Source organism: Sapajus apella, unplaced genomic scaffold (assembly GCF_009761245.1).
Source record: "Sapajus apella isolate SASKATOON/1434 unplaced genomic scaffold, GSC_monkey_1.0 scaffold16, whole genome shotgun sequence".
In the NCBI taxonomy this organism is placed as follows: domain Eukaryota; kingdom Metazoa; phylum Chordata; class Mammalia; order Primates; family Cebidae; genus Sapajus; species Sapajus apella.
In genome coordinates, this window is record NW_022436956.1 from 14,531,024 (window position 1) to 14,545,144 (window position 14,121).

At 47.1% G+C, this 14,121-nt stretch overlaps 1 protein-coding gene and 1 pseudogene across 2 annotated transcripts in view; one reads left to right on the plus strand and one right to left on the minus strand.

The window, feature by feature from the left end:
- Positions 1 to 14,121, minus strand: part of GRIK4 (glutamate ionotropic receptor kainate type subunit 4) — a 337,173-nt gene that overhangs the window by 297,660 nt on the left and 25,392 nt on the right. The window lies entirely within an intron of this gene.
- LOC116556141 lies at positions 10,099 to 10,648 on the plus strand (annotated as a pseudogene).

The following is a 14,121-nucleotide window of genomic DNA, read 5'->3' on the forward strand; positions in this document are numbered from 1 at the left end:
TGGTGGCAGGCACCTGTAGTCTCAGCTACTCAAGAGGCTGAGGCAGGAGAATCACTTGAACCCGGGAGGCAGAGGTTGCAGTGAGCCAAGACCACATCACTGCACTCTGGCCTAGGTGACAGAGCAAGACTCGTTCTCAAAAACAAAAGAGTTGCCTGTTTCTCCAAAACAAAGCTCAAGCTTCCTACTAGGGCCCACAGGGTCTCCATGATATGGTTTGGGCTCCTCTCCAGTCTGTGTCTGTCCTCCTTGTAACTCCCTCTGGAGCATCCTTCCCCTTCATGAGGCCAACTTTAACTCAGCTCCAGGTACGTGCCCCTCACAAACCACTCCTGCCTCTACCACTCCTGTCTCAGGCTGTTTGGTGCCTTGCCCCTGGGCTCCACAGTGCAAATCTCCATCCCTGCCTTGGCCCCAAGAATTGTCAAGATCTGTTTATGGGCCATCTCCCCGACTAGGCTGTTAACATCTTGAACACAAGCTCCATGTCTCACTCATCTCTGTATCCCCAGCACTCAGCACAAAGACAATGGTTTAGGTTTTAAACAAGTTAACTGTGCCCTGGAAGGGCTAATTCTCAGAAGCAGAGACTCAGAAATCTTCCCGGGGCTGAGTGTGCCCTGGAGGGTGGAGCCAGCTTTCCTTGGGCCTGTCCCAGGTCATCACAGGCTCTCGTCACCTCCCCAGAGATAGATGCCTTCCTGTCCCCAAGCAAGTGGCAAGGAAGACAGCTGTCATGCCAGGTACCACTGACACTTGGCCACTCTGCCTTGTTGGGCCCAGAAGCCATTATATCCTCCCCTGGCTGGCCGGGCACAAGGAGAGATGGAAGGGACATCACCCATCGAGGGGCTATGTTCGGTCCAATCCTACCACATGCACATCACAGGAGGGTACCGCTCACCAGATACCTAATCAGGAGCAGCAAAGGATTTCAGCAGCATCCACCAGTGGAGAAAATTCCCAAACGCTAAACTGGAGAATGCTCTCCATCCAGCTTGGGAGCGGATGTTTCCAAATACGCCCCTTAAGGCCACTGGCTGGGGATCGGCAAGAACATGAGCACCACTGCATACAAGGCAGGAAATAAGCTAAGTTCAGGATAAAGGGAGAGTCATTCGGAACAAATCAAGTGAGTTTTAAAATTTTAGGCCATGCCAGAAGCAAGCCACAAGCCTCCAGGACCTGAGTTCAGCAGGAATGAGGGGAATGTCCCCTCACCTAAATGCTGCTGTTATACTGCTCCCATTGCAAACCCCTCTCTCCTGCTTCCTTTAAAGGAGGCTGCACAGAGTGGAAAAAATACTTTTGGGGGTCATCTCACAGCCTGTGTCCAAATCCTAGATGTATCATTTATTAGCTCTATGCTCTTGAGAAAGTTATTTAACAATGCTGAGCCTCAGTTTCCGTAACTGCAAAGACGGGGCAATAATATACATCTCACGATTCTGTGAGAGTTCCCTGTAATCATACATGGATGTGTCTTGCACAATGCTGCTCACCTTGCAGGGGCCTGGTGTCTGTTGGTTCCCTCCTCCTTCTACACTGAATCTTCCCAACCTTAACTTCTAAGCTCTCAGTGTCTCCCAAGCCTCCATCCCAGGCCTGAGGATTGAGCCACAGTGAGAATAAGACCATTCCAAGAGAAGGTGAAGTTTAGGGTGGGTGAATTGGAAACAGTAGACACCAAGATAAAATGAGAAACACAGAAGGGTGTCATCAGAGAGAAAGCAGCCAACACTCCCCAGAACAGGGGTGCCTGACTGCCCCCCTATTCAGGCCATTCTTGAAACACATTCTGAAGTTTTGGCTTTCTTGTTCTAAAAAGAAGCCAAGGAGCGAGACCGAATGTAAAGAAAGGCAATAAAAATGATTAAAGGAATTAGAAGGCTTGACCTATAAAGGGAGGTTAAATGAACATAATATGTGGAACCCAGAGAACCAGGGCCTACAAGGACATGATAACTTGCCATAAATATGCGAGACAGAGCCACATAAAAGAAGGGCAAGAATTATTTCAGGCAGCTTGGGACACCATTAAAAGAAGAAATGGCCTGAAACTAAAATAAGAGAAAGTTAAATCTGGGCCTTGGGAACATTGGCTGGTGGGGAGGGTAAGGAACAAGATACCTGGCTGTTGGTGCAAAGTCATCAGAAAGCAAAGCCACAGGTCCCAGGGCTGCTGTCCCTGCTTGGGAGAAACAGCTCCTATGGGACCCATCTTGGTAGCTCAGGTGGTGTTTTCGCTCTGCAGGTTCAACTACTGTTTCCCGGCTTCCAATTCATGACAGGCAGGGCCCTGGCTCCAGCTGCCTGGCTGCCCATGCTCGACTTCACTCTTTAAAAGAGTTCGGCACAGCCAGTTCTTGCTGCAGTGGATGGGCTCAGCTGGTGAGACCGTGAAACCAGGAGGCCAAGGTCACAGGTTCCAGCCCCATGTGTGCTTCGCCAAGGTTTGCAGAGACAGAATGTGGCTGGACAAGTAAAAAGCTATCAACACTGGGGCAGATGTGCCTGGAAGCACAAGCCCACACAAATGATCATTCTCAAACATCAGGCTGCAGAGCATTCTATGTGAACATTACCCATAAACATCTTACCACGCTCTCCGGAGTGAGCATTTCTTTATCCCGCACTTCGACACTAAAGCCACTCATGCACCAGGAGGATGGGGCAGCTGTGCTTCAGCATTTAGGGTCTGGAGTGATGAGCGGGGCAGGTAAAATCTAACTCTGAGCATTTTCCTAACCTGTTTGCACAGATCTCCTACCCAACCATAAATCACTTTTACAGTCCTTCTGAAACCTCACATAAAATTTATGTTGCTTTTTGCCTGAAATTGACTAAAAAACAAAAAAAAAACTTTAATTACAATAAGAGACACCTGGAGCAAAACACGTGGAAAGCCCATTCGATGCTCATTTACTCATTCAATCAATAAATATTTATCGAGCACCGGGAATGCACAGGGCACCTAAGGAGCTGTGATGGAGACTGCGGAGATGAAAGGGTGTTCTCCTGCCTTCAAGGAGTTTGCCCTGGCAGGGGCGTGGGAGTCACTACCAACAGACAGAGACACAAGCCACTATGAGATGGGCAGAGTGTGATTTATTTCAACAGAGGAGGAAACAATCAGGTAACTCAGGAGAGAAATGATTCATTTGGACCGGGAGAATCAGGGAAGTTTCCAGAAAGGAAGTGATATGTGATCTGGGCCTGAGGTAAAGGGTAGACTTTTCATCAGGTGAATGGCAGGAAAGGACATCTCAGGTACAAGGAACACCATAAACAAAGTCATGGGACCAGGAAAGCGCTGGCTGTCTACAGGAATACTGAATGTCAGGTAAACTATAGAGCAGGGGTGCAGAGTAGGGTTGGGAGGAACTAGAGGAAGATGATGAAGGAAAGGAGGGTGGGTATGGCCGGATCATGGAAGGGATCATGGAAGGGCTACTGCACACTGAGGAGTTGGTATTTCATAAATCAGAGAAACCCTCAGAAATTCCTGGGCTGTCAACAATGGTCAGGTCTGTATTTTAGGAAGAAAAGCATGGGTTCAACATTTAGAATAGGTTCAAGAAGTGACGGATGGGAGGCAGGTAGGAGGCTCTTGCCAGGCAAGAGGTTATGCAGGCCTGACCAGGGTAAGGGCATAGGCAATGGAAACTTCCGGTTTCCATAGAATTACGTGCACATTATCTCAATATTGTAGCAGCACCATTCCTCAACCTGTTCCTCCTGCCTGGAAGGCCCTCTGCCCATCCATGTGGCTCACCCAAGCCCCGTCTCAGCTTGATGTTCCCAATACAGCAGGGACCTTCCATCCTAGCACCTAAGACTGCTGTTATTGATCATCTGGTTGTCAGCCTCTACCATCAGACTGTGAAGTCCCGAAGAGTAGGACTTTGGTCCTTATCTCTGTTTTCCCAAGAGCTTGTGCAGAAAGATTTCTGTGATGGAAAGGAATATCCATACAATGCTTTCTCTGCATACAACCTCTCTTTCTTTCATACCATATCCATAAGCGCACTCCATTCTGGGGTACATAGGGGCTAGTCCTATGTTCAATCTCTCTATAACATCTCACATCCTCTCTGAGCCCCATCACTCTTTTCCAAATGTGAGGCATCCTTGGCTAGCCTCTCTCAACCCCATTAAAACAGGATTAATTATTTTCAGCTCTCATGCAGGACTCCATATTGGGTTATCTGGGCTGAAACACAATCTGTTTGCTGATATCAAAATGCTGCTGCTCATCCATGGGATTAACACTCTGACAAAATCATTAGAAACCTGATGGAGTATCGAGGGCTCCTGGGCTTGCTGAACACTCATTCCTCATCCCAGTGAATGCCTTCTTCCTGGGCCTGCAGTTACACTCCCATCCATTTCCCTGCCTTCTTCATGGTTGAGTAGCCTGGACACTCCCGGAAATGCCTTGAACAGGGTATGCTCCTAGTTGGCTGGGGCAACTACCAAGACCAGCTAAGAACTGCTCTTGTAATCCTGTGGCTTTCATGTGTTAATATTAAGTATCTGGCTTCCCCTTCCAGGTAGGGCGGAAGAGGATACAGTTACAGAGAGGGGACAGTCTGAGGAGGTGAGCTGATATTCTGTAATCACTCCAAACCTGGAGGGATATGTCATATCTAGGCACAGGAGGAAAGGCTGAGAACCCAGAGTTTGCAGGAAGTGAAGACTTCTGCTGGGGAACAAAGAAGACAGAAGAGCTTCTGGCAGTCTTAGGACTAGAGAGAGAAAATTAAGGACTTGAGTGTACTCAACTATAGGGTCCCAATGTTCTCCTTAAGTCATTTACAGAATTCTGAAGCTGAATGGAGGATAAGACCAAAAAACCTAAGCCAAAAGCCTCTATAAAGCAGAAGAGTGTTTTCTGGCCATCCTGAGGCACTGAAGAGCAAGACTAGAATTCAGGACCTGCTGGGGAGGGGACCCAGTAAAAACAGCAGGCTCTCAACTCATGCTGTCTCTCCTCTGGGAAAAGAGTGAGCCCGAGGTAAACTAAATCTGACCAAAACACAACCCAGCAGAAACTCAGTTCAGGCTTTAATTGGATTAAGATAATTGGTTTTACTCTGCCTAGCAATGAATAAAACCTCTCTTGAGGAAGACCACAGCATGTACAGCCTATACAATGTTGAGCATTCGATAAAAAGTTAATAGGCAGATCCAACTATAGGATCGTAGGACCAAAATCCAAGAGGGAAAACATAACAACAACAGACAATAGAAACAGATCCACAGGTGATCTAGACAGCCAATTAACAGAAAGCAACTTTAAATGTTATAAATGTATTCCAAAAAATTGAAAGAAAATATACAAAATAGATGAAAATAAAGAATCTCACCAGAAATTGAAAACAATAAAAAGTAATCACTTGGAAATTCTACAAGTGAATAAGAAACATCTTAAAGAGCTGGAGGTTCATTAAAGCAGTATGGTAAAGCGGAAAAAGCACTAGAACCCAAGAGTGAAAAGACTAAGGCATGGTCCCTGACTCTGCCTATCTCCAGCTAAGAGAGCCTGGGGAAGCTGCTTCATTCCTGAGCCTTGGTCTCCATATCTGTCAAATGGGATGATGTGATCTACTCTATTTACATAAGCATCAAGCAGACAAAATTAAATAACAGATGTAGGAACTCTATAATTACTAATCATACAAATGTAAGGTATCATTAATATAATAGTCTAGCATGAATTCAAAACAGTGCTTCTGCTCCATCACCAGAATTTTATGTCAATGTCAGGTGATGAGTGTGCCCTTGACTAACTGTTACAAAGGATTTTAACCAGAGAAAGCTAACAGGGGAATAATAGCACAACAGCCAACTCACTGTTACTTATGTTGGAGTTAATGATGCACTTTGTGAATTATCCATGGACAACTGAAAACCCTAAACTAGCTTTTCCCGCTCCTCTGCCTGGGCTTGGATCACCACCTTCGGTCTCCCAGATAGTGTATGCTCATGGAATGCAAGCTCATATTAATGTGTGTGGATAAAACATAAACAGCAAGGTAAATCTGAAGCAGAAATACCAAAATGCTTGCCAAAGCCAAAGGTAATAACATTGAGGCAGCCTGTTATTTGGATTTTCCACAACACTGCTCCCCTCTGTTTAGCATATTTAATGGAGAGTAATGTCCAAGCCTTCACATACAGACGGGATGTGGCCCATCCATTACCAGAAGGAATCGTGAGCATCCCTGATATGGTACACAGGTGCTGTGTGAGGCCCCTTGGGGATTAAAACAATTATAAGGCCATCAGCCTGGCCCACACGGAACTTTTAGTTTTTAGGAAAGATACCGTATGTTTATATAATTATAATACAAGGTAGAATGTGATTTAGGTATCCTAAGAGGCACAGTTAAAGAAGCACAGGTATTTGTGCGAAAGCTGATTTGGAATTGTGTTGATAATAGACTTCATGGCTGAGGCAGCAACAGAGTTTGGCCTTGAAAGACAGACAAATGAATATTCTAAGCAGAGGGCAGGGTATGAGCAAAGTCACACTTTGAAGATGTAGGATAGGTACAAAGAATTGGGTTCACATTGATGGACGTAAGATGCTTTTTTTTTTTTTTAAACTAACATTTATTATGTGCTTATTATGTTTGGTGTCCAAAATAATCCCTTGAAGCCGATATAATTAATCCCACTTTAAAGGTAAACTGAGACTCAAAAGTAAATTCATTTACCCAAACATCCCTCAACTGAAAAGTGGAGGGTGGGATTCAAATCCAAGTGGGCTTGGCTCTAAAGTTCATATTCTTGCTGTCTCCGTGGGTAGCTTTACTGATCTACAGCCTCAGTAGATCAACACACATTGACTTCTGTGCACAGCTGGAGTTGGAGAGAGGTAGGGCTGCAGATGATTTGGAAGTTGTTTACTTCCATAGAGGGGACAAGATAGTTCAGAAAGGGTGAGGGAAGCACCAAGGGCTTAGGAAAAAGAATCATCAGCAAAAGAGACAAGAGAGGAGTTGTTAGCATTAAGAGGACTGAGGAAGATGACCATAGCCTAACAGAAACCAAGATCAAGACAGAGCTTCAGAAAGAAGGAGGTGGTCAGAACTGCAACTGCTGCAAAAGCTAAGGGGGATGAGAGGAGGAAGGCCAAGAAAATGCCATTTGGTTGGTGGTCTTTCAAAAAATGAGTTGAACAGAGAGAAGAATGCCTAAGTCCAGGTATGTGCATGGTGAGAAAGCTAGCCTGCTGGGGGGACATGGGGTACAGCAACAGAACAGCCTAAAGCAGAGCTTTGAAAATTTGTCTGATGGCAGGCATTATCTGGGGGTACTTATGAAAAATATTAACTTCCAAGTCCCATCCTAGTCCCACCAATCAGAATCTCTGGCAGGTGGGGGGAGGGTGTGAGGGAACCTGGGAAGTATCCCAGAAGAGGCCTACCTGACAAGGGTTAGACCCATGTTTCTCAAACTTTAATGAACATGAGAATCACCTGCAGATTTGCTGACAAGGCAGACACTCATTTAGTAGGTCTGGGATAGGACTGGAGATTTTGGATTTCACACTCTCCTAGGTGATGTCAATGCTGCTGTTCTGAGGGCCATATTTTTAATTTGTCCTCCAGAGAGGGAGATGTTACCACCTGGTTCTTCTTGGCACCTTTCCTTTCCAGTACCTGAAGACTAAGCTCCAAACTCCTTTCCACACTCACCGACAGATGGCAGCAGATCTAAATGTCATCTTCCGCAAAGTACTGACTCAGAGATTCCCTTCCATTCTCTCTGACTTCCTTCACACCTTAAAAAGCACCTTTATTCACTCCTCTAAGACAAATCACCATGTCAGGTGAGCACAAAAAAGCTTTCCTTGGCTACTTCGGTACAGAAAGGGTGAATTCTCCTGCATCTAGGCTCTTTACCATATATTTAGAGTCCGCATCATTCATTGGACACTTAAATATGTTTTGCCTTGCTAAAGTAACTAAATGGTCTTGCACTGTCATTCAGTTCTTCATGTGTGTTGGTATTGTTTCCACAAACTCTTAGAGGTCAGGGATCAAATAATGTCCATTTTCTTCTTAATTTTGACTTACAATGGCTTGGTCATACTATAAATGAGTGAATGGGTCAACCGACCAACAATTAAATCAAATTCATATTCCATTTGTTTTGCTTTCATTTCTTTTCTTTCTTTTTAATTTTTTAGAGACTGGATCTTGCTCGGTCACCCAGATGGGAGTGCAGTGGTGAGATCTCAGCTCACTGTAGCCTCAACCTCCTGGGCTCAAGCGATCCTCTTGCCTCAGCCTCTCAAGTAGCTGGAACTACAAGCATGCACCACTTTGCACAATTGACTTTATATTTTGTAGAGCCAGGGTCTCCCTATGTTGCCCAGGCTGGTCTCGAACTCCTGGCCTCAAGCAATGCTCCCACCTCAGTCTCCCAAAGTGCTGGATTACAGGTGTGAGCCACACACCCAGACTCACTTTGCTTTCCTCCCAGAAAAATGAAAAAAGGGTTGCCAGAAAGTGTTAATGGTCTGGAAAAGTTCTGTACTTATTTGCAAGTCTGTGTTCAAGTTTTATTCCTTTAGAATCTTCCAATACATTGCTAGGGATAACTTTTCCTAGCCTGGCAAATGGGTACTCCAGAGCTTATGCTGACTTTATCCAAAAACCTGCTGGTGTCTCAAGACCCTTCTTTGCTTTTCTATGGCTAGCCTCATCATTGACCAATATGCCCCCGAGACACAAAATTCACAGCTTTTCACTCTTTACTGCTGGTTAAAATCTTTCGGCTGGTTAAGTCTGGTCTATAGGTGAGTCCTGAAGTTTATTATGCGTTCACTAGACTACGTCTATTTTGCACTCTTTCTTTTTCTGAGTACACATTTAGGTTGCTCAGTGCTGGGCTCTCCATGCCACTTTCCACACATTCTCTCCCTAGGACACAGCCGGGTCTCGTGGCTCTGAATACCACTTATGTGCCAATGATTCTCCATTTATGTCACCATCTGAGACCTCTTCTTATATCTTATGTCCATTTGACTCCTGGTATCATTTCTCATTTAACATTTGCCCCATGGAATTCTTGATCTCCCCACCCCTACCCTAAGGTTTCTCCTTCCTTCTTCCCCTTCTGAATAAATGAACTTTGGCCACCTACTTGGTCATTCTTGAGCTTTCCTCCACCATGCACAACCAGCTTACTACCAAGACCAGTCAATTCAACCTCAGAAAGATCTGTTTACTTCTCACCATCTCCACTGTTATCCTGCATGTCAACATCCACTCTGGCCTGGATTATTAAATAGTGCCGAAAGCTATTTTTTTAGCTTTACACTCATGCATCTATTTGTTCATGCAATAATTTATGGAGTGTCTACTCTATGTTAGTTAATGCTCTTTAACCAGTGCAGCAAGTCCAGGAAAGACTCATGAGTACGGCTGCTACAATGAAGATATCTCTGAGGCACGATGACACACGAGGAGGGTATTAGCAACAAGAGAGAGGGGAGGCTGTGTCAGGGAGCACATCACGGAGAACACAACACTTAACCTGGGTTTTAGAGAATGAGTAAGCATTCACCAGGAAGACACTTGGAACAAAAGCCTTCTTAGTGTGGTGACAGGTGGGAAAGTGTGGCATGTTCAGGGATCCTCAAGCAGAGAAAAGTTCAGAAGGTCCATGGAGAGGTGGTTGGTGAGGTAGGGAGGGGCTTGGACCCTATCCTATTGGCAATGCAGGCATGGGGAAGGGTTTAAGCAGGGAAGAGGCCACATATCTATCCACCCCACTTTCCATGTATAAGATGGAAACTGTGTCAGGCACTGGGAATACGGTTCAGAGAAGGTTTATCTGCAGAAATGGCATTTTACCTGAGGGGTAAATAGGAGTTGGCCAGATGGGGGGAAAAAGATGGGGGGAAAAAAGATGGGGGCAAATAATGGTTTAGACAGAGACAAGAGCATGGGTACAGCCCTAAATCAGGAAGGCTCTTGGTGCACTCAAGAAACTGACACTAGGCAGTGTGGGCAGAACTTTGGGAGAGAAAGAAAAAGCGTCAAGAGTTGCAAGCCAAATAAGCAAGTGTGTCTGCTCTTCAAAGGACTCTCCCGGCTCTTTCCCTGCCACCACCGAGTCGTGCGGAGGCATAGACTTGGGTGCGTTCAAGATTCCGCTTCACCCGTAACCCACCGCCATGGCCGAGGAAGGCATTGCTGCTGGAGGTGTAATGGACCTTAATTAATACTGCTTTACAAGAGGTGCTGAAGACCGCCCTCATCCACGACGGCCTAGCACGTAGAATTCGCGAAGCTGCCAAAGCCTTAGACAAACGCCAAGCCCATCTTTGTGTGCTTGCATCCAACTGTGATGAGCCTATGTATGTCAAGTTGGTGGAGGCCCTTTGTGCTGAACACCAGGTCAACCTAATTAAGGTTGATGACAACAAGAAACTAGGGGAATGGGTAGGCCTCTGTAAAATTGACAGAGGGGGGAAGCCCTGTAAAGTGGTTGGTTGCAGTTGTGTCGTAGTTAAGGACTGTGGCAAGGAGTCTCAGGCCAAGGATGTCATCGAAGAGTACTTCAAATGTAAGAAATGAAGAAATAAATTATTTGGCTCACAGGAAAAAAAAAAAAAAAAAAAAAAAAAGGGACTCTCCGGGGACCCAGGCCCACTCCCTGCTCAAACAAAGCTTTGCTAGGCCTCTGGCTGCCGCCATCTTGCCTTCTGCCAGCAGAGGGAAGCCCTCCCGCCGGCCGTCTGCCTGCCCATCGGCCGCCAAGGTGACACCACCAAATGCATTTCTTCCCAGCCTGTGCTCTGAGAGACACCAGGATTTGCATTTCAATTTGACTTCTTTCCGATGATTCCAGCCAAAGCTTGGAAATCACTGCCCCTGTCACTGCCTCACCAGCTCGGTTTTCCTTCTTCCCTCCCTCCAGCTCTGGGGAGGGCTGTTTTTTCCTTGACATCTCGCTCCTCGATGCTGAGAAAAGTCATCCTCAACAGCAGTTTTACTGCCCGGTGATATTAACACAATGAAGGAAATCATTGCTAATTTTTATGAATTATCTCATCATCTGTGACTAATTAACAGCTGCTGGAAGAGCAGGCATTATGCTTCCCCTCTGAGAGCCTTTACCCTGAGCACTTCTGAGATGGCCCTGCCCCTGCTGTCAAGGGGTACCCTCGGCTACAGACAGCGCCTCCTCTCCAACAGGGCTCTGTCCATCCCTGCCCCCTCCAGCCCAATTCTGCCCCTTCCTGCCTGTTCCCAGCCTGGGGGACTGTTGGGCCGCCTGTGACGGGGATGATTTAGGTTAGCTGGAAACTTTATTAAAATCCAATCTAAGTGGGCCGCCGCTGCTCTCTGTTCTCATTACGCTCCCTCTCCAAAATCAGGCCTTGGCCTCTGTGCCTCACCGCATCTATAAAAGTGAGTGAACAGACAGCCAGCAGCTGACTGGCACTTAACCGGGGGATAATCTAGACCAGGGTGGAGAGTTAAATACTTAGTGGGGCAAAAGGAAGAGAGGGAGGGAAAGTAGCGGAGGAGGAGGACAGAAGGGAGGCTGAAAGTGCAGCCCCTGTTGCAGCCTCCAGAGAGACGAACCACACAAAAACATGGAATCCCAGGCTGGGCAGGACCTCGGAGGCCACAGTAGGAGGAAACGGAGGCTTGGAGAGCTGACGTGAGCCCTGCAAATTCCACGGTCTGAGAGCCCAGGACTCACTCTCCTCCTATGCTTCCCTCCTGTACCCTGAGCTTTCCTGGTCACCGATCCTCCCTGGCTCCTTCCCCCAGTGCTTTCTCCTCTTCCTTCCTGGATCCCTTCCTCTTTGATTATCCTGTCTTGGAGTCTCCTGACATCTGGCTAAAGCCCAGGCAGCCACTGGCTGTGTCTGCAGGGAAGGGCACCAAGGACTGAAGTACAAAGGCGAAAAGGCCTGAGGTCACCCAGACCTGTTCGTGGGGTGGTCTTCCTTGGGTGGAGTCAGGCACCAGGGCCTGGCAGTGCAGGGGTCCCCTGTGTTATGGAGCCAAGCACACACAGTCCTTTTGCTAAAGGTCGGTGGCTGCCTGCAGTATATTTTGCTGTAACTGAAAAGGCCAGAGACTCAGCGTTGGTGTTACAGGGAGGAGAGGGTCCTTAGAAAGAGCCCCTGAAATCCTCCTTTGGTAATGGCCAAGGTCTCTTTCTCCTCTCTTCCAGACTCAAAGACAAACAGCCAGTTCCCAGCTCCCTTTGCCTCCACCCAGCACGTTCCAGGTGCTTTGCTGTCCTACTTCACGTTGTGTAACTTAGCTCATTTAGTCCCTGCTTCCTGCCCTGATGTCCCCATTTTCAAAGCCAGTGAGTATGTGGCCCCAATTGAAACAAACACCTTTTCCACAGCAGCCCAAAATAAGAATGAGTCATTCCTACATTCACTTGACCAACGTTTATTGAACACCTACTGTGAGCAAGGCCGAGGGAGTCAGAGGTAATGAGACATAGTCTTTGCCTTGAGAGACTTGCGCTGAAACTCACGTCACTATGCCATGTGGGTGAGGCTGAGGTGCAATCACCCATGTGGTGGCACTGGAGCCCCAAAGAAGAAGAGATTCACTCTGAGAGGAGACAGAAAGGACCATGAGGCCGGGCGCAGTGGCTCACACCTATAATCCCAGCAGTTTGGGAAGCTACGGAGGGTGGATCACCTGAGGTCAGGAGCTCAAGACCAGCCTGGCCAACATGGCAAAACCCTGTCTCTACTAAAAAAATACAAAAATTAGCTGGGCATGCTGGAGCACGCCTGTAGTCCCAGCTACTCGGGAGGCTGAGGCAGGAGAATCGCTTGAACCCAGGAGGCGGAGGTTGCAGTGAGCCAAGATCATGCCACTGCACTCCAGCCTGAGTGACAGAGTAAGACTCCATTCCCCGAAAAAAAAAAAAAAAAAGAAAGGTCCATCAGAGAAGGGCCCTCAGAGCTGGAGGTCACATATAAGCAAGGCCTTGAATGATGAATAAAATTCTGCCGGGCAGGCAAGAAGAAGAGTTTTTCAGGCAGTGGAGGCAACGAAGGCCCCACGATGTGAGAGGCAAGGATGTTTTAGAGACTCCAGTGTCCGCAGTACAGAATGCATGGGCGTTGAGTGTTTATGGTAGGGACAGGGATGGGGAGTGATGTTGAAAGATGAAGCCACCTGGTTCATCTGCAGCCTGCCTGCAAAGCCTTCCCATGCCCACAAGTTTGAGCTTTCTCCTGCAAAGACAGAACTGAGAAAGTGAGGACGGGAGGCATGAGAGAGCCCAGGCGTTAGCATGTCTGAGGTGGGCAAAGGAGGTTCAGTTAGACAAGTCCTCCCTGCCAGGAGGGTCCTTGCTCTTTTCATGTGTCTGGAGGGTAGAGACACTACAGGTTCCCATCTTGGTGCCTCCAGCCCTGGCACTGCCCAGCCTCTCCCTGCACCATCACAACTCTAGGCAGACACCCTGCCTGCCACGCAATTCGGGCTTAGACAGGGAGGCCCCATTGCATGCCCTGTCCCACCCTGAGGGGCCTGCCCCAAGCTTATATTAGATGGTTCTGCATGGGCCATGCTCCAGGGACCACTGGCAGCTCATTCTGAGTAGGCTGCAAAGCACTGGGGAAAAGAACATAGAAGCCAAGAGCTCCATTCTCCATACTCCTTCCAGGGCTCCAGGGGCACTAGGTTTTCCATTCTTTCCTTGGGCTATTCACTTAAAAAGTTCACCTTAACCAAAAGAGGAGAAGGACACTGGCTTTGATGGAGGGCAGGGCAGTATAATGGACATGTGGTCTCTCCAGAGGCAGACAAGGCTCGGATATGAACGCCAGTTAAGTTACAAATTTCTCTGAGCCTCTGGTTTTTCATCTATGAAATGGAAGTGATGGCAGGATTAATCATTTTGAACAGCATTTAGCATAGGGTCTGGCACATAATAAATACTGAATAAATGTTGCTACTCTTTATCTCTATTATTATAAATAATAATATTTATAATATTTCTAGCTCCAGAAGCCCCAACTCTTCTCTCAAACTCATCTTTCCCTTTAGGGTGTTCTCTCCACTCCCACTCCCACTCCCTCTATTTTAAGGACTGGCTCTTTAGAAA